At 48.6% G+C, this 26,479-nt stretch overlaps 1 protein-coding gene across 1 annotated transcript in view; it reads left to right on the top strand.

Annotated features, from left to right (window-relative positions):
- Window positions 1-26,479, top strand: part of LOC147737166 (uncharacterized) — a 498,742-nt gene that overhangs the window by 66,346 nt on the left and 405,917 nt on the right. The gene's annotated exons all lie outside the window — the stretch shown is intronic.

Below are 26,479 nucleotides of genomic sequence, written 5' to 3'. Positions count from 1 at the left end.
ATCAATACTCATAATATTTAATCTTTGTGGCGTTTTACCGAAATGGATGTTCATGGAGGGCTTCTCTCGTAGTATAGACCATCAAGGGTAAGACTTCACTTTTGGTCCATTTCCTTCTGTACCTGGAAAATGCTGTAAAGTCTGATATGGTGAACGTCGGTGCTGACAGCAAACGTTCTGGAGAGGGTAAAGTGAGGAGTATGTTGTCTGCATTCAGCTTAATTTTCAGGTCGCCGGGTATGATTTCAGTTTCCCAAATGTCTTCTAAGAAGCATATGGTTAATGCCAGGAGCTCTAAGGTTAACAGAAAGAGTACCACAACTATTGGGTTTCTTTCCCTCCCTTTCCCTTTAGCTCTTCTCCACTTCTTTTCTTGCCTATCATCTGTTTGTTCTAATCCAAATACGCACTTCACATTATGTGTTGTATGCATGCTCAGAATTGAGATTTTCCTAAGAGTAAAGTTTCAGACAGTCTCGAGTATTATGCATTTCATTCCTAGCTTTATCAGCATCCATGTTTAACACAGTTATAAAAAGACTGCACTTCCCAGAGCCCAATGGAACTCATGACTACAGAAAACCGCACCTGGTGAACCGTCATGACACACTAGGACTCATATTTAATCCTCCTGTGCATGCAACAAGTCCTCTTCTCTGATCATACGCATTGAAAACAAGATGCATAGGCTTTTCTGTTTTCAGTTTCTATGGGTTCTAAATTGTGGGTTTATTCAGTGTTTTCCAAACTTTTAATACAATATTTACTTATTTTTTTTTGCTCTGATAAAAATCACAGGGCTGGTAAGTTTATTTCCTTCTCTTGCGTGTCCCTATTGTCATTTCTAATTTCCATCTATATTCTCCTAACAATTTTTTTAAATTTGCTCTTTCAGGTCATGTTTCAGTGTTTTGCTCACCTCTAAACCTTCCCGTTGATCTCTTTCCTGCAGTCTAGTCCCAGGATGTGCAGCATGGAGGTATGTTTGCATCTCATTATCTCATAAATCTTTGATTGCATTTTCTATTCTTGTTAATCATCAACAAGAGCAAACTCTTTGAGCGATGCAGGTTGCAGGAAGCATCAATGACATAATATATGTGGCATATATAAAACACATCATGGTTGGGAAGCATTGTCAATCAATCAATCATTAGTGGGTTAAAGCGCAACTACTCACCCGTAGAAGTCTCAAGGTGCCCGGGGGGGGTGCAGGTTTCAGTTCATCCAGGAGGGGGTCTGTCGAAGAGCCAGGCTTTGAGGTTTCTCATGAAGATGGGGAGTGATGTTGTCTGCCTGAGGTGGAGCGGCAGGGTGTTCCATGTGCTGGCCGCGAGGAAGGAGAAAGAGCGGCCTCCAGATCTGGTCTTCCTGGTGTGGGGAACCACAGAGTAGGATTGTAGGGTTCTTTGGGGTGCGCAGAAGTTGATTCAGCTGTTGAGGTATGCTGGTCCGGTGTTGTGGAGGGCTTTGTGTGCGTGGGTGAGGATCTTGAAGGTGATTCTTGCATCAATGGGGGGCCAATGGAGTGCGCACAGGTGTTGGGAGATGTGGCAGTGTTGTGGTAAGTTGAGGACCAGTCTTGTGGCGGCGTTCTGGATGTACTGTAGCTTGCGAGTCAGGTTTTTGTTTATTTCGGCGTAGAGTGCGTAGCCGTAATCGAGTCTGCTGGTGACAAGGGTGTGGGTGACGTATTTTCTGTGCTCGAGGGGGATCCACTTGAAGGTCTTACGTAGGAGGCAGAGGATGTGAAAGCAGGACAAAGTGACAGAGTTGATCGGGCGGTCCATTTTAAGCTCAGAGTCAAGGATGATTCCAAGGTTGCGTGCATGGCCCGTGAGGGCGGGTGGGCTTCTGAGGGTGGTGGACCACCAGGCACCGTTCCAGGGTTCGGGGTGTGGGCCCATGATGAGTACATCTGTTTTGTCGGTGTTGAGTTGTAAACATCTGCTTTTCATTCATTTGACGACAGTTTACATCAGTGTCAGAGCAAGATCTACTAACCCCTTTCATTCCTTGGACATAACGGTTACGTCCAAAGTTGTGGCGCTCCGGTGCCATGGATGCAACTGTTGCGTTCAAGGCCCATTATTTTGAAATCCCTTTTTTTTTCTTCAGCCTTGGGAGCTGGAGTAGAGCTTCCCCAGCTGCCAGAGGCACTTTTTTTTCAGTGTACTGACGAGCGGCGTGCATGGCGCGCTGACGTCACTACAGTGAAAGTTAAATGAGCCGATCGGCTCATTTCACTTTGACTGCCTACAAGCTCCTGGGGCTGTCTCAGCCCGAGCACATAGGCAGACGGGAGAGCTATCATCGGAAAGGAGAGAATCTTGTGTATCTCTGCTTGGGGATCGCCACAGGCAGGGATCCACCACTATACACCAGGGAGGGGGGAGCGGCCCCTTGGACAAGGGCCTCTGCTCCCCCATAATATTTTGTCCATTTTCAGTCTATCCTGGTGTGGGCAGGGGGTAAGAAGGCACACAAGACCCCAGGGATTATTTTTTATTTAATTTTAGGGGAGGGGGCTGCCCTAAATGGGCATTATAATTGCCCTGAACTGTCCCAAAAGTAGCACAGCCTTTCTGCCCCCATCTCCCCACGGGGACAGAAAACCCACTAAGCACCAGGGATTTATTTTTATAATAGAGAGGTGAAGGCTGCCCACAATGGGCATCTCAATGCCCCCACCCCGAATGCAACAGGGACAGTATGTCTGCCTCCTTGGGAGGTAGATGCGGCTTATTACCCCCAGGGGGCAGAAAGCTCACTAGACGCCATGGATTTTATTTCTGTCCTAAAAGAGGAGCAGGTGCTTCTCAGAATGAGCATGCTAATGTACCCACTCCCCAAAACAAAACTGACAGTCTTTCTGTCACTCCCAGGGGCAGATCGGGGTTATTAACCCCAATCTGCCCCCCAGGGTGGGGTGAGCCCACCAGACACCAGGGATTTCATTTTTATTATAAAAGAGGGATGGGGCTACCCACAATGGGCAAGGCCATGCCCCCACCCACAATTTAAAAAAGAATTATTTCTGTCTCCGTTGGGGCAGTTGAGGGTCAGTGGTGTAACACAGGCCCCCACAGCCCCTGCGGTGCAGGGGGCCCCTCAGCACTGTATTCCAGCCTAAGAGTTCTGGATTAAGTTCGGAGTGGGCCCCTCCATCATCCTTGCAGGGGGGCCCCCACAACTTGCGTTATGCCCTTGTTGAGGGTGCTCACCCCCAATCTGCCCCGGGGGCCAGAAAACCCACTGCGCCCCAGGGGTTTCTTGTTTTTAATATGTATGCCAATGCCCCCACCCCCCAAAAAAACTGTGACAGTTTCTGTGTGTTTTGAGGGGGCAGGTGGGGGTAATTACCCCCGATCTGCTCTTGGGGGAAGAAAGCCTCTTAGACACCAGGATTTTTTAAAAATAAAAGATGGGTGCGATTCCAATGCCCTCCTCCCCTTAAAGGGCAACAGCCCCCGATCTGCTCCGGGGGTGGGGAGGGGGCAGAAAGCCCACTAGGAACCAGAGATATGTTTATGGCCTTAGGCAAGAGTTGCTCCCCTATTTTGAAACCAGAGTTTTGCTGCTTCTGCCCCCCACCCTCTTGGGCAGATCAGCGATATTTTTAGGCAGAAAACCACTAGACACTCGCTTCTGTGTATATGAACTAAAGTTTGGCTGATGGTCCGTGTATACTGGCATTTGGCTGACAAATGCATATTGCTGGTAGTGTGTGTGGACTTGTGCTTAGCTGGCAGGGTGTGTGGACTGTCTCTTGGCTGGCAGTGTGCGTGGATGTTTTGTTGCTGGCAGTGTACATGGATGGTGCTTGGCTGGCGGTGTGGCTTGCATGAATCCTCTAACATTTTCCTACCCAAAATATCCTGCAACCCTTCAATCTAGCTAAAAAGTCACACTTTCCTCACATTTCTGTGTGGAAAAGTTGTAGAATCACCGTTCCGGCACAAATTTCCCACCACCCTGCGTTCCCCTCGGCCTCCTGATAAAAATGATATCTAACTTGTGTGGGTGCCCAAATCGGACAACATAAAAACATATAAAATGAAAAACTGAGGGGTAAACAAAAAGGGTCCAAAAGGGCCATTTTTAATATAAGTTAGTAGGCTGACTCTGCTTTGGGCACCCACACAAGTGAGGTATCATTTTTGAATATATACTTTAACTTTGCATGGGTTACTTCGCATGCCTTTACAACGAGTTGTTACAACGACCGCGTTGTTACAACACAAACTATTACATTGCAAGTCTTTTCAATGACTTGCTGTAGGGAGCGCGCTGGACTTAGAACTAGTAAATAGTATAAAATACTATTCCTACTCCAGTTTGTGCAGCAGCAGGGAAGGTGTTGGATGGATTCTAAATCCAACACCAGTGTGCTCCCTGCAGCAAGTTGTTGAAACGACTTGGGATGTAATGGTTCGCATTGTAACAACGCGGTCATTGTAACAACCGCGTTGTAAAGGCATGCAATGTAAGGCATGCATTGTTACGGCTGTTTCCCAACATTTTTATCAGGAGACTGAGGAGAACGCTGGGTGGTGGGAAATTTGTGCGGGCGCAGTGATCTCACAACCTTGGCACACAGAAATGTGAGGAAAATGTGACATTTTAGCTTAATTTGAGTTTTGCAGGGGATTCTGGATAAGAAAACTTTGGGAGATCCATGCAAGCCTCTTGTCCCTGGACTCTGCCGGGTGTCTTGTTTTTAGAAATGCCTATGTTTAGTAGGTTTCCCTTGATGGCCTGCGGGCCAGGACCAAAAACGCAGGTGCTACCAATCTATCACATTTTCCTCACATTTCTGTGTGGGAAAGTTGTGGGATCACCAAGCCCACACACATTACTTACCACCAGAGTTCTCCCAGCTCTCCCGATAAAAATGCTACCTCACTTGTGTGGGAAGGCCAAGGGCCTGCGTAAGGGAGGGTCCCAAAACATATTGTGGAGACAACAAAATTATCTTTCACAAAATGACTTGATTATGCAAGGTGGGCACCTGTGTTTTTTCTCCCTGGCTCGGCGGTCATCTAGGGAAACCTACCAAACGTGGACATTTCTGAAAACTAGACACACGGGGAGTCCGAGGATGTGTGGCTTGCATGGATTCCCCAATGTTTTCTTATCCCGGTGCCGCTCATTACTTGGATTCTGCCTGACACAGAGGATTTGCTCCAGAACGCTTGCTACCGGTGTTCTCCCTGAGGCAGCGTCTGCTGGTGGGAGCGTTTCCGCGGTCGGCGGTTAGCTCACTCGCTCCCAACGTGACTCCACCCAGGTCGAGGACTCTGACAAGGGATACCACCTGAGGAGCCTACCGGAGACTGCGAGGCCCAGCAACCACCACACCTTGCAGCTGGTGCCTCTTCCCCCGGTGGCTACGCCCTCTAATCTCCACCGCTTATTACCTTTCGCGACACCCGCTCCGCGGGTGCCGCTCATTACTTGGATTCTGCCTGACACAGAGGATTTGCTCCAGAACGCTTGCTACCGGTGTTCTCTCTGAGGCAGCGTCTGCTGGTGGGAGCGTTTCCGTGGTCGGCGGTTAGCTCACTCGCTCCCAGCGTGACTCCGCCCAGGTCTAGGACTCTGACAAGGGATACCGCCTGAGGAGCCTACCGGGGGACTGCGAGGCCCAACAACCACCACACCTTGCAGCTGGTGCCTCTTCCCCCGGCGGCCACGCCCTCTAATCTCCACCGCTTATTACCTTTCGCGACACCCGCTCCGCGGGTGCCGCTCATTACTTGGATTCTGCCTGACACAGAGGATTTGCTCCAGGACGCTTGCTACCGGTGTTCTCCCTGAGGCAGCGTCTGCTGGTGGGAGCGTTTCCGCGGTCGGCGGTTAGCTCACTCGCTCCCAGCGTGACTCCGCCCAGGTCGAGGACTCTGACAAGGGATACCGCCTGAGGAGCCTACCGGGGGACTGCGAGGCCCAACAACCACCACACCTTGCAGCTGGTCCCTCTTCCCCCGGCGGCCACGCCCCCGACCCCACTTATTTTAGTGATACAATCTCTTCCGCGACGCGGGACGCGCGCGGGTCGTAGCCCGGGGCGAAGACCGGGCAAAGAGCGGGCCGTTTGAGGCCGTTCGAGGACGTAAGAGACTGGACTGGGCCACTTTTCTTTCGCCCCATTTGGCTTTATCCCCCTTCCATACTGTTATTATCAGTATTATTGTTTAGATGCAATGGTAGTTATCAGGGGAAACAAAACCAAAGCTCCGGGTAGCATGGGCAAATTGCTTGGTCCTATGGACGACTTCATCACGAAGGCAAATACGTTCATAGACCAAAGCATATCACTAATAGAAGAAAGGGTCTCCCTGGACCTGGCATTCGCCAAAAGATCCTCTTTGGGTAATTTGGCGGGGGCTAGATCACCAGCCGTAGGAGACCCAAATGCTGAGGTAATCCCGAGTCGAGAGAGACGTAGTTTGCCTAATACTGTTGATTTATCAGTGTCCCAGCTTGCAGACTCACAGCTCAGTTTCGACCTAGAAAAAACACCGGATCTAGCCCCGCAAACCTCACCACAAAACTCCTCCACGGAAAAAATCTTAGCAAGGGGAAGGAGGGAGAGGGCGATAAGTAAGAAAAGGGTTGCCCCTAATCACCCAATATTAAACAACCCAACCCATATACCTAGCGCCCCACAAGATCGATCGGATAGAGCAGAACAAATAGTAGTGCCAGTGTTAGTCCATCACTCAGAGAACGAAACACCTATCCCGGTAATTTTGGACTCTCCAATCATCACACAAACCCATAAGGGTTCACGCGATACGGAGGACTCCCAGCTGTTATTAACTAAGATCGCCAATATATTTAAACAATCTTTGCAACCCCTAGAACAACGATTAGCACAGTTGGAGTCACAGATCTTAAAACTCGCAAAAACCCAACAACCCAACCACTTTTCAGCGCCACAAAAAACAGGGGGTAACAATACTAAAAAACCACTTCCCATAAAGACAATAAACACAAACCCGAATTTGTCAAATCCCCAAAAGAAGACTCTCCAGATAACAATCCCTACTGTACCCACCATCAACAATACACCGAATTTAGCCAACACATCAAACCCATCTACTACACCGACTATACTCAACATTCCAACAAATACTACCTTACAGACAACCCCAGGATCACTAATTACACCTGCCCCAAACGCAGAGGCACCCAACAAAACCGCCAACAAAACCGCCAACAAAACCATACATAAATCATCTACCAAAACCCCGGTGCCTCAGATTTCAGCCCCAAACCCCTCGTATGTCAGGGCTAGAAGAAATACCGCTAAACGTTTAGGGCAGTCAAGAGCTCCAGCAGATTTCCCACCTGAGGCCTCACCGTACGTAGTGGTCATGGCTGGTGTTCCTGAGCTAGTAGATCATAATTCGGAACCTGGTTGGTCATTAAAAAACAAGGCACAGCACTGGCTACAGACCAATCGACCGATCCCTTCAACCTGGCATGGAAGGATTAGATCTGTATCCAGGGTTCCATGGGTGGGTAACACTAGAAAAACGATCCCAGGGGACTGTATAGTGATCACTTTTGAGGATCCACGTATAGCAGACTATATTTGCTCCTGGGAAGACATCACTACAAACGGAGGTATTAAAATTAAGTCACTTTCTTTTTTTTACCCTTTTAGGCAAATAAACGGACTTCCCCAGGAACAAGACCCCCCTTGGGCCGTTCCAGTCTCCCGACAGGATGATTTACCGAACCCTAGATATTATGGTCCCCCCAGACACTATGACCCAGATTATTCCTGGCACACATTGGGACCACGTTACCAGGGGGGAGGCTGGGTAGATAGGAGGCCATACACACAAAGGCCGGTGACCAGAGAGCAGCCCCGGTGGGATCCATGGCATAACATCCCGTTGTTCAATAGATATAGCGGACTTGAAATGGTCGAATGCCCATCAAATGAAAGTGAACCCACCAATTCGCACGTACTCCCTAGCCCTGTGAAATTAAATATCTCTTCGGCATCCACGGAGGTCGAAGCTGTACCCAAAGCAGAACAATTAAAAGATGTGATACCTCCTATTCCCATACTCTATTGGAACGTAGCAGGTCTGCACTCCAAAATTGAGGATGGGACGGCACAAAACTTTTTAGAACCTTATCAAATAATTTGTCTCCAGGAGACATGGTCAACAGAAGAGCTTCATTTACAAGGTTATAAAACCTACTTTGTTCCAGCAGTAAGTAGTATAATGAGTAGACCCAAAGGTGGCCTAGTAACTTATATAACGAACACCTTACCCCACCTAAAAGTGGCTATAGTTTTTCATGATCCTAATTATCAAATCCTTACTCTCTCCTTTGCTAATAAGGAGACTATCTTCTTAATCAATTTATATAATAACCTTGATGAAGACCAATTCATAAACCTCCTCAGAAACGCACACAAGAGACTAAAACAATTTTATCAATGAAGACTTAGTCAGGGGGTAACCCACTTATTATGGGGAGGAGATTTCAACCTCCATCCATGTCCAACGACCAATCCACTCTGTTGTGGGATGGTGGATGAATTCGAGGCCCCATTGGTACACTTCACGCACAATAAAGCGGGGAATGTTCTAAATGCCGTGCTCTCGGACTTGGACCTGCAAATTGCTAATCCCCGAAATGTAGACTCAAACTCATTTAACCCGACCTATGTGGGTAGAGGCTACCACACAACAGTTGATTTTATCTTTCTGTCTCCCGGCCTGATAGGTATAGCTAAGGACTTCCGAGTCATTGGTAATTCACTTAGTGACCACTCAGCCCTAAGGATAAATCTTTATTTACCTGAGTTTAAGCCCCAAAACTCGGCCATAGCAAATACGCTCGTACAGAACAAACTAGAGATTGGTAAACAGAACGGATACACAATCAAATGGGGAAAAATCAACCCCACAGAAATCACAAAAAAACTGATCAACAAGGCATACCCAAATATATTAAAATGTCTGGATCTCTCCTCAAGCTATGAGGAAGTTCTAACGAACTTTAAACAAATTTTAGAGTACATCAATGAATTACTTTCATCAAAACCCAGAGCAAATCAGTCAGTAAAGGAAGGGTGGTATAACCATAACTGCACAACTGCTCTAACCAAACTAAAATCGGCGCTCCACAATAAACCAAGGGACGCAGACCAAATTCAACTCCTAAGGCGCCAATATATAGGGGAACGAAAATCGAGAATTGCAGAATTGAAGCAGAAACTCTGGGACGATCTTCATAAGAGTGCTGTATCAAAAAATAGTGAGCTCTTCTGGCGAACAGTCAGAACTCTATATCTCTCTGACACTGGCACCCCCAGAATAGAAGTCGCCATAGATGAGCACACATGGGTTGCACATTTCTCTAAGATCTTTAAAAGTAGTTCACCCACAGACTTACTGCCCCCAAAAGTACAGTACCCAATCCCGCTTCTGTTTGACATCCCTGACCTTTTAGAAGCATTGCAGAAAAGTAAACTGGGTAAAGCTCCAGGCCCTGACGGGGTGCCAGTGGACTTTTTTAAAAATAACATAGATCTCTGGGCCCCCATTATAACAAGAGTGTGCATAGCTGCGGCAAATGAGGGAGTTTTAAGTTCCCGGACTAAGTCAATAATGGTCCCCATTTTTAAAAAAGGGGACCGCCAAGATGTGAAGTGTTATCGGCCCATCTCACTGCTGGACTCGCTCGGGAAAGTAGTGGGGAGAGTAATCCTAGAGCGTCTCCAGCAGTGGAGTGAGGATCGAGGCATTATTTACGATATCCAATTTGGCTTCCGAGAGGGTTTCGGAACAGTAGAACAGGCCCTTAATCTCACCTTAATAATGGGAAAATACACACAGGCTAAGGCAACCAAGATCTACATGGTCTTTGTCGACCTGTCCGCAGCGTTTGACTGCGTATCGCACGCAAAACCGTGGACGGTTCTACGCCAAATGGGAGTAGAGCCACCTCTTTTGGACTTTCTGAGGGAACTCTATTCCGGCGCAACGGCCAGAGTGCGATTTGGCCTGAATGGCGAGTTGACAACCCCGTTTAGTGTAGAGCGTGGAGTCAGGCAGGGATGCGTCCTGGCCCCCTTCCTCTTCTCACTCTATACTAATGGCCTGGAGGGGGAGATGTTGAGGGGGGCTCAGGATCTCCCACGTATAAATCAGCGCCTGATTCCCGCCCTGCTCTACGCGGACGTCGCCGTCATTCTCGCGCGCACACCACGCGAGCTTCAGCATTCACTGAATAGGTACACGACCTTCATGGGCAATCTGGATTTACGGGTGAATGTGAAGAAAACCTTTGTCATGACAGCAGGCAAGGGTGAAAAAAGAACAAAGGACATTTACCTCGATAACCAAAAGCTTGAGGTCACCCCCCAATACCCCTACCTGGGCATCATGATAGATGAACAACTGACATGGAAGCCAGCAGTAGATACAAGAGGTCATCTCTTTAAGAGATCAATAGCGGCTCTAACGAGTTTCTCTCAGAGATTAGGAAAAAGGCCCCCAGTGGAGCTAATGAAAATCTATAACGCTAAATGCCAGGCTATTGCCCTATATGGCGCGGGAGTCTGGGGATACACCGACACTAGCTCCATCCAGAAGGCGGAAAATGTTTTCCTTAGATTTCTCCTAGCCACCCCGAAAGGCACCTCAAACTATGCCATGCATTTGGAACTAGGAATACTCTACATAGAGGATCTAATTAAAACTGAACCAGTGATGCTGTGGCGGCGCATTTGGACATCTGACAAGAATGCGCTGACCCAGTCCATCATTGCTGATTCGATGGCGCTTGATAAATCCCTCAAAGTAAAATGCCTCTCCTATGTAAGAAATTTTTTCAAAGATCTAGGGCTAGAGAACTACTTCCTTGAACCAGATTCTATAATGGATATCTCGAAGAGAGACCTTAAACAATTAGCTTTAAGACACCTGGAGACTCTAAGACTGGCATCTGAATCACTAAAAACTGCGGTAGTCCATGCGAATATGGTACAAATAGCCCATGGCATTCATCCGTATCTAACACTCCAAATATCAACATACGAGAGAATGCTAATGACTAGATTCAGGTTGAACACTTTTTTAGATTGGTTACGTTTCCACTGATAAACGGTTGGAAACCCACTCTCCCACCTTGTCCGTGTGATGGACTATCAAAACAATCCAACTTACATGTGATTATGCTTTGCAAATTCCATCAATCGCATAGAAAAATGTGGCTACTACCAATACTGAGGAGCTGGGGATTGAGACAATGCAGGCCCGCTCTTCTCAGACTCCAAATGTTGGAAACTGAAAATGTTTGTTATTTTGTGATCAATTTCTTGAAATGTATCATGAAGCACAGGAAAAATCTATAAATACCCATATTAATGATATCCTGATCCGATCTCCGATGAAATGTTTTTAATTAATTCCCTCATGTTCAATTAGTTCTTTGTATGAATTTTATTGAAACTGTGTGTTTTTTTCTTTTTTTCTTTATGCAAAAATGTAATGTGTATTATTAATGTCTCTTTTATGGTTTTTCCTTTGTGAATAAGCCGAATAAAGAAGTTTATATATACATTTATGTATACCCCGAATCCCTTGCTTAGCTAACAAATTATATTTTCCTGACAGTTCTGTGTGGGTTCACCATGCCCACACAAATTTCCTACCACCCAGTGTTCCCCTCGGTCTCCCTATAAAAATGATACCTCACTTGTGTGGGTGGCCGAGGGTCTGTGATTGGGAAAGGCCAAAAACATAGAGACTGAGGAAATAGCACAGTGAGCTCTAAGCCCCATATTTGTTTTTTACATTTTTAGGCGATTCTGCACTGGACACACAAACAAGTTAGGTATTATTTTTAATTTTGAAAGGGAACATTGGGTGGTAGGAAATTTGTGCTGGTATGGTCATTCCAAACAGAAATGTGAGGAAAAGATAATTTTTATTAGCAAAATTTGAGGTTTGTAGGGGATTCTGGGTAAGAAAACATTGGGAGATCCACACCAGTCACAACTCCCTGGACTCTCCCAGGTGTCTACTTTTTAGAAATGTCTGGCTTTGGTAGGTTTCCCTCGATGGCCGCCAAGGCTGTGACCAAAAGCACAGGTGATTCCCTTGCTTTGAAGTCTCCACAGTACGTTTTGGGCAATTTCTGTTCCTATTTTTCCCTACGTGCTGGCTGAACAAGGGTCCAAAATCCACAGGTAGGCACATTGCGAAAAAAGGGTCAGGTTTCCTTGCAAAAAATGAAGTGACCACGTTGCTTTTTGAGCCGTTTACGGTCGCGGTCACAAAATCTACCCACATAAGTAGAGTACCAATTTTATCAAGACACTTAGTGGAATGCTGGGAGGTTGGAATTTTGTGGCTCCCCACAGATTCCAGAACTTTCCATGACAGAAATGTGAGGGAAATGTTTTTTGTTTTACAAAGTTTGAGGTATGCAAGGGATTCTGGGTAACAGAACTTGGCGAGAGCCACACAAGTGCCCCTATTCTGGATTTCCCTGGGTATCTAGTTTTCAAAAAATGTCCATGTTGTGTTTTGACCCATTTCCTGTCACGGTCACAAGTGAGGTACTGTTTTTACTGGTAGACTTAGGGGAACCCAGAATAGTAGAACAAGTGTTTTTCTATGCATTTGTGCCTTCCAAATGTAAGACAGTGTGTAAAAAAGCAGACATTTAAAAAAAAATGCCCACTAATTCACATGCTGGTATTGCGACCCACAAATTCAGAGAATTCAAATAACCGTTGCTTCTAAACTCCAAATCTTGCTCCCAATATGAGAAATATGTAGGTTTCCTTGATACATATTTTTCACTCTTTATATTTTACCAAATGAATTGCAGTATACCCGGGACACAATGAATAACCATTGCAAGGCGCAGCTCAGTTATTGGCTCTGGGTATCTCGGGTTCTTGGTGAACCTACAAGCCCGATATATCCCCGCTAACAGAAGGGTCCTGCGAATATAACAGTATATTGCTTTAAAAAATCTAACATAGGTTGAAGAAGTTACAGGTGAAAATGTAGGCACAAATGGATGTTGTTTTGAACTCAAATTCAATATTTTTTATTTCAACTGTTACTTTCTGTAGGAAAACCTTGAAGGCTTGAAGGGTCTACACAATTGACCCCTTGCTAAATTCAGAATGATGTCTTTTTTTCAGAAATGTATAGCTTTCCGGAATCCATTATTGGTTTTACACCGATTTCTACCACTAACTGGAAGGAGGTTGAAAGCACAAAAAATAGAAAAAATAGGCTATTTCCCAGTAAAATGCCAAAACAGTGTAGTAATTTTGGTTTCCTGACAAAAGTCTGCCTGTTCCTGAAAGCTGGGAAAATGGTGATTTTATCACCACAGACCCTTCGTTGATACCATTTTCAGGAAAGAAACAGATGCTGTCTAATGCCACACTTTTTTCCCATAAAAAAAAATTGCTGTATTTTGCCTAATTTCTTCGTCCCCTCCAGGAGAATCCACAAAGCTTGGGTACCTTTATAATCCTCAGGATGTTGGAAGAAAAGGGCGCTAATTTGGCGTGGATACCTTATGTGAACAAAAAGGTACAGGTGCCTAAGCGCAAACTATCCCAAATAACCAAAAAAAGGGAGTGGCACAGGGCGGCGAAAGGTCTGGCAGCGAAGGGGCTAAGGTAAAGGATGATCATAAGGTTTGGAGGATAGTGAGGACAATAAAACATGCCAATCCTAAATAGCAGACAGTGCGTCAATAAAACAGTAAATTATAAGGAAGTAGGTATAAGGGGGAGGTTGCAGGGAGCTCATAAGGGTAGATCAACATGATGTCTAATCCATGCCATCTGTACGCGCGGCTCCCGGCCCGCCTTCCACCGGGGAACAGAAATCACATGAGCAGGAGGATATACATCAGACTTGGGTACAATTGTACATCAATGCTGCATTCATGAGGTCGCAGATGTAGTTTCTTCATGTGGGTCGAATATCATTCTTGGCTTCTATGTTAAAGATATACATATCCCAGTTCCCCCCTGTGAGAGACTTGCTTGGTATATGGTGCACACTTATTTAAGTGCAGCACCAATCCAGACTACCCTGTGGTTTGGACTGTGAAAATTTGGCCTGGTATATGCTGACCACTAGTTATAGTGGGCACCATGCACCAGTCCAAACGACCCTTATTGATGATTAGGTTAAAGACAACCTTTATTTAAAGCTATCCTAGTGGTAGCTGTGGAGACCCGTCTTCAGGCTAAGTCTCAAAGGAATGTAAAGCAGCTTGGTTTCCAGATTATAACCTCCTTAATGACCAAATGAAAGGAGAACCACACAAGGTATATAAAATATAGGTATTTATTTCTAAACACTCTCTACTAACCTCTTCATGAGATTAGAGAATAAGGCACACAATATTAAAGCAATATAACTACAGTAAATAGCACAATACACAGTGGGCCCCAGGGGGAGAACAAACCATATAATAAGAAAGTGGTATGACAATCAAGATTTGACTAGACACAGTGCCTGGAGCACATAGAATCACTGGGACTCCAAGGAACCACCCAAGGTATTGACACAGGGGACCCACAAGGGACGCTTGCAGTGTGAGTACACAGCCAAGAGCTCTGTACAATCCTATGGGAAATTCACGGTTGGAATTTTAACGAATAAGGACACTTAGGAGAGGACTTGGAGCAAACCCTTTAAAACTTAGAAGGTTCTAAGGCCAGCACCCATGTGAACACCGGAGTACTTGTGTTACCTAATCCAGGTAAGCCAGTGCATAGATGTCAAATGGTGTTGGGAATCTTCGTTGTTTTCAATGGCGTGATGCTGCAAAGTGCTGCTGCCGTGAAGAGGAAAAGTGTCCCCTGTGATCCAAGCCTGGATTGGAGCTGTGAAGAACCTGAAAGCAGAGGAGACAGAGTCTGGGTCACTTTCCAGTGACCAGGGGCTCCGTAGACAAATGCCCACCGATGTTGGGTGTTTCAGGTGCAAAGAGGTGAAGCTTGACTCTTCTGCCACTGAGACCAGGAGATGTCGACAATGACCAAAGTGCGCAGGCAAGCTGTTCCATGAAGGATGTTGAATGCTGGGGGGTCAGTATCCGGATTGGAGACCAACAAGCCTTGGTAACTGCAACCCACGACATTAGAGAAAAGATGCTTCAGCAAGGTCCTGGCGACTCCCCAATCTATGGAGAGTCAGGGCACTTTTGGAGCAACCAGGAAAGCCCACGGAAAGTCAAAGTTATCTTCACAGGGACCCACAGGTAGAACGGACCAGGGATCGTGAAGGGACCTCGAGAGGAATCACAAAATACCAGCCCATGGAACACTTGTGGAGTATAGGCCAGTAATCTTCAGTGGAAACACTGCTCAGGGCGTGGACTACAAGTAGCCCAAAAGCACAGCCTCAGGGATCGCCAAAAAGCATATGCTGCTGCAAATGTGCATGGTGTCTAGGGATTCGAGTTGCACGATCCCCACAAGGGCTGCGGGTCTCAGGTTTGCTGAGAGCACTGGTCGGCCTCGGGGAAGCTTAGGAACCCACCTCCTGTGATGTGAAATCTTCGGAGTCCTTCAGGAGCTGCGTAGATGCAAACTGGTCAGATGCGTGGAGGTGCTTGCCTTGGGACCCACCTATGGGAGGGTCAGGACAGAGGGGTGGCTACACCCATTTCCTTTGTCCAGTTTCGTGCCAGATAGCTTTTCGTGGCTGATAGCTTCTGCAACCGGTTTGAGCTGGACTATGTACAGGGACACCAAATGTGCCCCCAGTGCAGACATCAAGGCTCTCTCAGAGTGCACCCACCCTGCCCCAACACACTAAAGCTTCTTTTGGAGGTGGTCACACCTCCCTGTGACAGGATACCTATTGTCCAGCCTCCCCTGCCGGAGTTTCATCCAGCAGCAGGAGGGCAGACGCGTGTCTGTGGCTGGCAGCATCCATCTTGTGATGCCAGGGTCGAGAAAGCTGGTATCGGTGCTGTCATCTTTCTCCCTCTAGGAGGGTGGAATCATACCTCCCACACCAGTTACTGGTGTGGAGGTATGTTTCCATGCAGGCGTTTTAAAGTTAGCATTTACTGTGAGGTTATAATGCACTTAAGAGTATATGGTTGGCTGTATCACAAACAACCGCAGAATAGAGGTTCCGAAGGCTGCAGAGGGGCTCTGCTCATGCAGGAGCACCCTCTCACATAAAACCCAGCACCCTACCTTTAGGATTGATAAGGCCTGCCATAGGGGTGACTGATAGGTTTAAATGTGCAGTGATATGGATAGATACAGGGAACCTATATGTAAGTAAGGGGTGCGTACACCACCTTCACAGACTGCTGTAGCAGACCTATTGTGTCATTTTGAATGGTCTCCCAGGGGTGGCATTATATATAGAGGCCGCTGGGGTACCTATGCCCTGGGTATATAGTATACCATATACTAGGGACTTTAAAGGGTACCCCAGAATCCAATCTGGAGTGTACCTAAAGTACCTGAACAACCAATTTGAAATGAAATGAAATGAAAAGTGAGTCTTATATAGCGCAACTGTCACTCCTAACAGAGTCTCCTGGCGCTGTAAATGACACGGATCAATTGTGTAGAATAAGAGCTAGATTAGGTCTAGGCAGCAGGCATCAGATATTCCAAAGATCCATGTCTTTAATGCCTTTCTAAACTGCCCCTCCTGTTCAATTACTCTAAGTTCCTTTGGCATACAGTTCCAAGCCTTTGCTCCCAGTACGGTGGCTGATCTCCCGTCTCTAGTTACAGTTCCAAGCCTTTGCTCCCAGTACGGTGGCTGATCTCCCGTCTCTAGTTACAGTTCCAAGCCTTTGCTCCCAGTACGGTGGCTGATCTCCCGTCTCTAGTTACAGTTCCAAGCCTTTGCTCCCAGTACGGTGGCTGATCTCCCGTCTCTAGTTACAGTTCCAAGCCTTTGCTCCCAGTACGGTGGCTGATCTCCCGTCTCTAGTTACAGTTCCAAGCCTTTGCTGCCAGTACGGTGGCTGATCTCCCGTCTCTAGTTACAGTTCCAAGCCTTTGCTCCCAGTACGGTGGCTGATCTCCCGTCTCTAGTTACAGTTCCAAGCCTTTGCTCCCAGTACGGTGGCTGATCTCCCGTCTCTAGTTACAGTTCCAAGCCTTTGCTCCCAGTACAGTGGCTGATCTCCCGTCTCTAGTTACTAATTTGAAGCCTGGCACTTTGTAACAGCGGGACTATGAAAAGGCAGGAGACGTGTCTTGGTTATTCCAGGGTTTATTCACTCATACAAAGAATCAGTGCATGTTTTTCTGGCAGCTCCTCTGCGTGGCGATCTGCTCCGCTCTCTTCGGGTCTTCCGGAGTACTCCCTCTTCCCTTCTCCGGACGGGGCTCCTCCTTCTGCTGGGCTCCGGAGGCTCCGTGCTGTCCACCCTCGCCGGCACCGAAAGGGAAAACAGAAGAGAGGCGGGTATCAGTCGACAGGCGTATTCTACAACAATACACAAGGTAGGGGCCGTGGGGAAACACCCAGTGTAAGTACACACAAATCAGGGACTCGCTGTTAAGCAAACAAGGAGGGGGTGAGTAGTGCAGGTAACCCGGGTTTGTGCAGGGGAATTAACGCTAGCTAGGTGAGGCGTCTTCCTCTTTTTCTAAACCACCCCAGGAAGCGGTTACGCACCTCTGTTAGCCGTACCCCTCCTGGTGTACGGCTGGGCGGATCGTGGTGTTGGCCTCCGGGCGTGTCCTTTTCGTCCTCTGTGTTCCCGTCGTTTCCTCCCGACTGCTCGTGGATATCAGCGGCTTCCCCAGCGTTCTGATCCATTCTCTGTTCTGGGGTCGGAGGTTCCTCCTCCTCCGCTAGGCAGTCTTCGCTGATCCACTGTACGCGGCTGCTCCACTCCTTCCTCTCGTTCCCTCGTCCTCCGCTTCTCCACTCCTCCTCGCTGCTTCCCGCCACTCCACTCTGCTCCTCTCTGACCGCTCCTCCGGTGTAGTAACACACCTGTTGATTATCAGTCCCACCTTTTATCCGAGTTCCCGACTCCTCCTCCTCCATCAGAGTTTCGGTCCAGTTAAAGGGCCCATCGTCCTCTTCATCACAGCTATACTTTTCCTGTCCGGTCCATGTCGTGGAATGCTGGGGCTGTGGAGAGAAGAAGGGGGGGTCACACATGGTCAGTTCGCGCCCAAGCGCGGGGCGCAACGGAGGGTCCCGGTTACACACTTTGAGCAAGCTTGCAGCACTAGAACATAGTGTTCTTGCAGTAGTATATGCTTGAATCTTGCTGAAAATATATCGGGCCCAAATGACGGTGTGCTCTAAAAGTCATCAGTAGTAGTTTGAACAAAATTATTTTATGAACTGGGAGCCAGTGGAGGGTGTTCAGGGCAGCCGAGACCGATGCTCTACGCGGAAGCACTTGGACCAGTCTAGCTGCTGCGTGCTGGACTACCTGTAGTCTCCTCAGGATGGTTTTATTGATTCCTGCGAGGAGGCTATTACAGTAGTCCAGCCGCCATAGTATGAGAGCCACAGCCACTGTTTTCTTAGCGGCCAGCGGGGAGAAAGCAGATAGACTGGGGTCCTGATTAGCAGGATCCCAGTCAAACCAAATCGAAAACCAGCAAAACACCAGGCAAAAAGTGGGGGTAACCATGCAGTCAGATTCCACCTTCCTATATGGACAACCTTAGAAAGCTTTCTAAGTGGTAGCTGTGGAAAGCAGCCTTCAGGCTTAGTCTAGGAGGAGTGTAAAGCAGCTTGCTTCACCAGTATCTAATCTGGTACTGTAGATTAAGTGAAAAAGAACCACACAGTGTAGTTATAACAAAAATAGTTATTTATTACAGACACTCCCTAACTCAATGCAATACAGCTGACGAAATGCACAAAGACTCGGTTCGGGCAGTGTCGATGAGGGATCCTCAGACTAGGTCTGAAAACAGTGCAGGCCTCGAAGACGTTGTAGAACTGTCTTGTATGTTACTGAACCTGTTGGAGTCTGTAGGAGCGTAGGATCAGCGATGAGGTCAGCTGTGTTGCGGTGCCTGCAGACACAGGGGAGTGATTCCTTCACTCCAAGGGAGATTCCTTCGGATGTCTTTGGATGGCCACAGGCCCAGGATGGAACCTGTATGGAGCACGGACACTGATGGTGCAGCGACTCGCAGAACGAAGAGGTCCTGAGCAGACAAAGTCTTCTCTGTTCCTGAAATGAAGTTTGAGCGGTCAGTCTGACTCGGTTACGATGTCCAGATGATTTGAACAGGACGCGGAGTTATATCTGACTCAAATCCCATGACGAATCTAGGGACCCGTCCACAGGTAAGTCATTAAGTACCTGAAGGTGAGGGTTGGGAGGATTTAGGGGTCCCTCTCGGAGGAGGGGTTGGACAGTGGGGACGATACTCCCATGTCGTTTGTCCAGGTTTGCGCCAGCGCTGGAGCTAACGGCTCCCTGAGCTGGTTTGAACTGGAGTATGCAAGGAGGGCACCAAATGTGCCCTTCCAGCAGACTATGTGGCGCTGGCAGGAACCCCCACCCCTCCATAATACATTAACTCTTGTCTGGGAGATGGTCCCTGTGACAGGAAAACGATTGTCCTACCTTCCCCTGCTTGGGCCTGGCCCAGCAGCAGGAGGGCAGAATAGTGTCTGTGGTATGCAGCAGGCCTAGGTTGCTGTCAGACTCTGTAAGATCGGTCCCGAGAGCATGGAATACATCCCGAAGGAGCCCTGCCATGGATGGAATCATACCTACAACACCAGGTACGGTGTTGGGGTATGATGCCAGCATGTCTGATACCAAACACACACAGATTCTTTCCAGCCAGGTTAGAGATGGTCTCGCTATATCATAATGGCTGATTTATGTTCAATACCAGGAGAATGGACTCCGGGGTATGTAGGGGTTGTCTGCTCATGCAGGGCCACCCTCACACTCGGAACCAAGCACCCAGCGTTTGGGACTGAAAGGCCTGCTAAAGGGGTGACTAATAGGTTTCAAGTGCAGGGATGTTGGATATAAGGAGACATATCTTTTGTGAGAGGTGCAAGCACCAACTCACACAGGCTGCATTGGCCGGCCTGTGGTCAGAGTTTGGAGGGTCCCTTATGGGTGGCATAACACATGGTGCAGCCCATGGTGGTCCGCTGGAGTACCTAGGCCCTAGGTACCTAGTACCATATACTAGGGACTTACTAGAGTACACCAGCAGCCAATTAGGAATGTACCAAGGTACTCACCATACCCAATTTAGGAAGAAGCACAGTGACTGGGGTCCTGATTAGCAGGATCTCAGTCAGGCTGGTCAGAAAAATAGCATGAAACCAGGAAAAGTGGGGGTAGCCATGAAAGCAGATCCTACTTTCCCACACCCCATCCACTCTCCCCACTCCTCTAGTGAGTAGCATGTGTAGTGTGTTGTTCTCTGCTCGTGCACAGTGCAGGGGAGTATGCAGCCACCTCTTAGTGACCGGCACAGAGGCCGCATTCCAAGACGTTGCTATTCGTCACTTGAAAAGTATGTATGCAAGGTCTAGGGACCTGTGTAAGTGTTAGCTCCCCCTTTGCTTTAGGGTGAAGGCCTAGCAGGCAGGATTCAGGAGTAGGTGACCATGTATGGTCTGCGAGTTCTTCTATGGTGGCTGTAACCTCGAGCCATGACACCTGTAGTGGTGGGCACTCCCACACCATATGTCAGAAGCTGGCATCAGCCAGTTTACAGCACGGACACTCTGGTGTCGAATCAGGAAACGCGCTCTTGATACGGTGAGGTGAGAGTTAACTGTAATGTGTATAGTTAAATTGAGTGAATTGGAATCGAGAGTTCCAGGACAACATGTTGTAGCGCCTGTATGCATGACTTGAGTGGTTGCTGGAGCACAGCGTTCCATCTTTCCAATGCCGTCCCCGTGTGCAGCTGGTGAAAGGTTAATGGTCGGCATTTAATACCCCTTCCTGTTGCCCTGTTCTTCAAACAATCGTTAAAGATTGGCTGAAGTGAGGTGCTCAGTGCTGTGTTATTGGAAGCCATTGTCCTATTACCCAGTTCTTTATCTCAGAATACTACAGAGCTATACATTTTTTTATTCTGTCTGATATGGGCTTGCCCCTGCTCTACATGTCATAGAGGAAATGCACCTTTTTCAAAGGAAGAACACTTTGGTGACAGCAAACTGTCAACGCAGTTGAGATAGTAAAGACCCTTGTGGCATGCAGTACACTTTGGATCATTTGCTGATGGATTTTACACTGTGAATTGTGTGTGAATTAATTTTATTTTACATTGTTGAGCTGTGCCTGTGGTATTTTGTGGGTATTTGAAAAGCAGTGCTAAGCATCTGGCCCTTTGTAAAAGCGGTGTAGGGACTGTGTCATTGCCGGGCATGTGTGAGAGTCGCAGAAGGCCCTTTATCTTTATCTTATGTGCAGCGTGCGCTGTTCTGGTGCATTCTCCATCTTGTGGAAAGAATGAGCGCACCTCCGTATTGTTCCATTAAATGTGGCCACAGTGGTTTGTACGGGTGATGTTGAAAAGCATGAGTAGGAGGAGGGACCCATGAAAAGTGAATTATATGGTTGGAAAATGTTGTTCGCAGGTTTTGTGCTAGAAAAGGAATGTTGAAAGCAGGTCTATGCATGTGAGGTGCAGGTGAATACATTTAAGAACAGGCCCTACCTTGTATGGAGGGCAGCAGAGGTGGAGGAGATACGAACAGAGCAGTTTGACTTAAGAGATGTTTTAAGAGAGTGTTTGGGGTGCTCGGCATGGTCCAGGGGTGAAAGGGTGCTAACAGCCTTGGCTTTGGCACACCATCTGTGCTCTTGCTACGCAGATGCACCACAGCTGTCAACTAGTGGGCCGCCAGGCTAGTGTGCTATGTCAAGCTCTAAAGTTAGAGGTGAGACAACTAAACAACAGACCAGCCCAGCTCATTCTCCTAGACCAGCCAGGAAACTCCCATCTCGGTGGATAATACTGACAAATGTAAAAAATATTTGAGAGGATGGGCGTGGCCAAGATGGTGACCTGAGACGACATAGGACCTCGAGGCTCCTCGCACCAAACACCTCTCCGGGCCAATTTTGAGCATAATATCCCCGGTTGTCCCTCAGATTTTGGTGGTGAGAGATACAGAGCTGAGGAGTCTACCTGGAATGCACTTTTGAGAAGCTCGGCACTCCCGAATGACCCTGTAGCAACTTGCAGCTCGAGGCTGCGAAATGGCACCCGGGCCGCTCGGTCACTGCGAAGGACTCCGCAAGGCTAAGCAGCAGGAGGTCTCAGCATTTACTGTGCCCTGTTCATCACCGCCCTCCGGCCTCACCACGCTGCGGGGGAGTTGTGGCGGCTGTGTGGCGGCGAGACCGGGAGCCCAGGTGGAGCACCGGCAGCACTGCGGGGCGCATCGCTGCTTGACGGGAGCGTGAAAACTGAGGCCGTGGCTCCTGGGCCTATGGAGCTGTGACAAGATGCCGCCCTCCCTGGTGCCACTTTGAGGGGTCCGGCGCCGGTCCCCGGGGGAATACCCCGGAGCTGAAGCAACGCGGAGGTGGACCGAGCCCCAGCGGAGCTGTATACAGGTACCGCTAAGTATCTGCAGCGGAGAGGGGGCGGAGGAACAAGCAGCAGCAAGACAGCATAGTGCGACCCCTGCTATTCCTTCAAGGGCGCCCGGGAAGCGGAGAGAGGGAGGCCCATTGCCCTTCACTTCGAGGCACAGCAGTGAGGCCCCTGGGAGAGCGGTGTCTGATTGTGGCTTGGCAGCAGGGCCTTCACCTTCCTTGCATACGCACTTGGCAACGGACACACCTGGGCTCCGCTAGGCACTGCTAAGAGTAGAAGCGAAGCACCGGACCTGACACTCCCAGCAGGGCAGCGCACACGGTGGGCCCAACACGTGGATGCCGGCTGAGCGTGCATGGGACCAAATCACCTAACAGGTGCCCACACGTAGGAGAGCGGGTGCCCCCACTTACTTCAGGAGTAAAGAAAGAGGTAGATCTGCGGCCCACTCAATAGTGGCTGGGGGTGCGGTTGGCCGGTCCTGTTTCTCAGAGAGCAAGCGGGGCCTGGCAACAGAAGACAGTGGCCCTCGTGGGTAGGCCTTGGCACCAGCACATTTGCGGCCTGAGCCCGAAACACACATAGTGCCCTGCACTACACCAGTCAGGAGGAGCCTGGTTTCGCGGCTGGGGCCACATTTAGACCCATACCCGCTCAAGCAACATTCAAAATCAGCGAGAAGGACAAACCGGCGCTCCCACACAAGGCTCCCCGGCCAGCATGCCAGCCCCTAGCAACCAGGTCACACGGTGAGGGCCCCGTACGGCCTAAGCAAATTGGGGGAGAAGAGCTTCAGCGGACAACGCCATATCACGGCCAACACGAGAACGAAGAGAGAACGCACGCTTACTGACATGCTTGTTAAGGGCCCCCCTAAGGAGGACAGAGGGCCTCCCTCCCCTACAACATCAAAGCATCAAATGGAACAGGGGACGAGGAGGTGCTTATCACCAGGTCTTTCTTGAAACCCTATTCAACTCTCTGCTTGAGGATTTCCACACGCTCAAATAAGAGGTGGCGGGGAGGTGAGGGAGATACACTGCGATGTGGACGGCATAGGCGAGCAAGTGGCGTCCGTCGAAGACTCAGACCAGAAGCGAGGAAGTCGAACACCTCCAACAAGAACTTCTCCGCCTTAGAAATCAACAAGTGGACTTACAGGCACACGCCGAGGACTTAGAAAATAGGTCCAGACGTAATAATATCCGAGTCAGAGGAGTTCCATCCAAAGAAGAAGGAGCAGATATCACCAAGTATTTTCAGGGCCTTTTCCGGGAGATACTAGAGGAACCCACAGACTTTGCAATTCGTATTGACCGGGCACACAGAGTAGGTCTGGCGAGGCGCACGCCTGCTCCCCCCGGATATCCTGGCCTTCCTGCCGGACTTTCCACTGAAAGAGAGGATCCTTCGAGAGGCGCGTCTGAAGCAACCTCTTCAATATCAGGGGCACTCGGTGGCACTGTTCCAAGATTGGCCGACCATCACGCTCCAAACATTTTAAGCGTTCAGAGTTGTCATGACGTTCCTGAGGGACAAGGGAATACCGTACTCCTGGGGTCACCCTTTCCGCCTGATTTTCAAATGGAATGGAACCTTGCAACAGCTGAGATCCCTTCAGGCAACCTGTGCTCTACTGGGTCTCGAACACAACAAGATGAATACCTCCCCAGAACACTCCCAGAAACCCTCGAGAGGAGGGTGGCAACGAGTTGGCCACAGACACTCCCCTTCGAAGAACTGAAACCAGGCCAAGCCACAATGTCACAGGAATGGGCTTCGGCCCTGAATGCGGTGACAAGAGACACATCATCTACTGCATGATCTGTTTGCGAGATGGGGACTCAATTGCATTACTACAAAGCTGGTCTGGGGTAATGTGGGGGGTCGGGGGGATCACCGAGGCTACACGCTCAACCAGGTAACTTCACCGCAGGCCTGTGACACGAGTATACAGGCTTGGGTCTATGGTAACTTATTGGGGTTTTCTTGTTGGGGTTAGGACGGGGGGGAGGAGCGGTCTGGGTCAGGGGTTCAGTAAATGTTGGGGTTAGGACGGGGAACCCGGGGGTCCGGGATGGGCTTGGGGCAATGGGAGGGGGGAGGGAACCAGTGTGCCGTGGGGGAAATGAGCTCGATTGAGATATTACGTAGGGGTCGCCCCCCCTAGAATCAAGCTATCTCCTGCTCAACATGCAAAATGACAGAGGCCACCCTAAAAGTTATCACCCTAAATGTGAAAGGGCTCAATAATCCCATTAAAAGACGGGGTGAGAAGCTAAGCGATGATGAGCAGATAGCTGAGAGAATATTACGCATCCTTATACAGCGCAGATCCTTTTCTTGACAAAAATGGAGAGGCCTTCCTGTGTGAAGCGGCGATAACTGCTATTAATGCAGTAGGCACAGCCTCGCTTGACGCACCTATCAGAATAGAAGAGGTGATCAGCGCAATATCCCACCTCAAACCCCTGATATCACCCGGGCCAAACGGCTTCTCCTCTGGTTTTTACAAAGCTTTCTGCCCATTAATAGCACCGCTTCTTACCAGACTTTTCAACTCATTCCATGGGCCTGGCTCGATCCCCACTGACATATTAGAAGCCGATATCATTGTACTGCCTAAACCGGGTAAGTATGCTACTCAATGTGCTGCCTATACACCCAATCTCCCTATTCAACCTCAACCTCAAAATCTTCACTGGGGTGCAAGCTTCCAGGCTTGGACCACGACTCCTTGGAATCATAGAGCCGGACCAATCCGGATTCATCCCCGGCAGACAATGCAGTGATAATACTAAACGCATCCTTCACTTAATAGACAAAGCCCATTACGTGCAGTCAGACTCCATGCTTGGATATTTTGCAAGTAAAATTGCTTTATCAAAGCATCTGAGGATGTTTGTTGATTTAACTGCTATGCTATTTGATGAAGCACCGTTTTTGTACTGTACATCGTGCAATTTGCAGAGTGCGAATCAGCACAAACTATGTATGCTCCGTTAGCGTAGCGTAGTACTACGCCCAGGGTTACTCAAAACCCTTTGACATCCAGCGAGGCACAAGACAGGGGTGCCCGCTTTCGCCCCTCCTCTTTGCGCTCTATGTAGAACCCCTAGCGCAGAGACTTCGGGGCAACCCGGACATTAATGGCATTAACTTGGGGGGGGGGACCCCACCCAATCAGCTTATATGCCGATGATATCTTGGTTGCCCTTAACAATCCCACGCAGTCAGTGCCTGCCTTCCTGGAAGAGGTAGAGGCCTTTGGGAGGGTGTCGGGCCTCAAAATGAACAGGGGGAAATCAATGATCCTACCATTAGGCAGCAATTCACATATCACTCTGAAGGACTGGGTTCTTTGGACCCAGCGGTGCCAGGGCACAACACCTGAAACCTTCGTGGGTAACCTGCTCCGGCGTACAAGTCACAGAGACACGGGACACTTCCTTCGGCGTCAAAGAGTCAAGGTTTATTTACTGCAGGGAACACAGAAGTCACAGGAAGTACATCGAGTGTAGTTCGGGGAGACTGCTTCAAATTGTATTTGTGGATCGCTCCTTTTATACAGTTTTTACCCATAGGATAACATGATACACAATAGTTTACAACCTGGTTCCCACAAGTCGCTCTCAGAGGGGTCGCTTAGATCACTTTGAAACACACAAGATCCGGAACATAAGTGCGGAAACATTTGGCGATTCCCAACTGTAAAAACCCATCTTCCCACCATTAGCAAATTCCAATCAGCAGTAAAGTAGATCGAAATAGGAACGAAGACAGGTGCAGAGGAAGACGGAGACAGTAGGGAGATCGGAAAGGGTGTAAAAGGGGAGTGTCGAGAAGCACGAGATACAGGCATCAAAGGGACGTGCCTAATGAGATGCACGACTGAGACAATAA

Source organism: Lissotriton vulgaris, chromosome 1_1, assembly GCF_964263255.1.
Source record: "Lissotriton vulgaris chromosome 1_1, aLisVul1.2, whole genome shotgun sequence".
In the NCBI taxonomy this organism is placed as follows: Eukaryota; Metazoa; Chordata; class Amphibia; order Caudata; family Salamandridae; genus Lissotriton; species Lissotriton vulgaris.
Note: the sequence above shows the minus strand (reverse complement) of the source record. Positions and strands in the feature narration are given on the sequence as shown.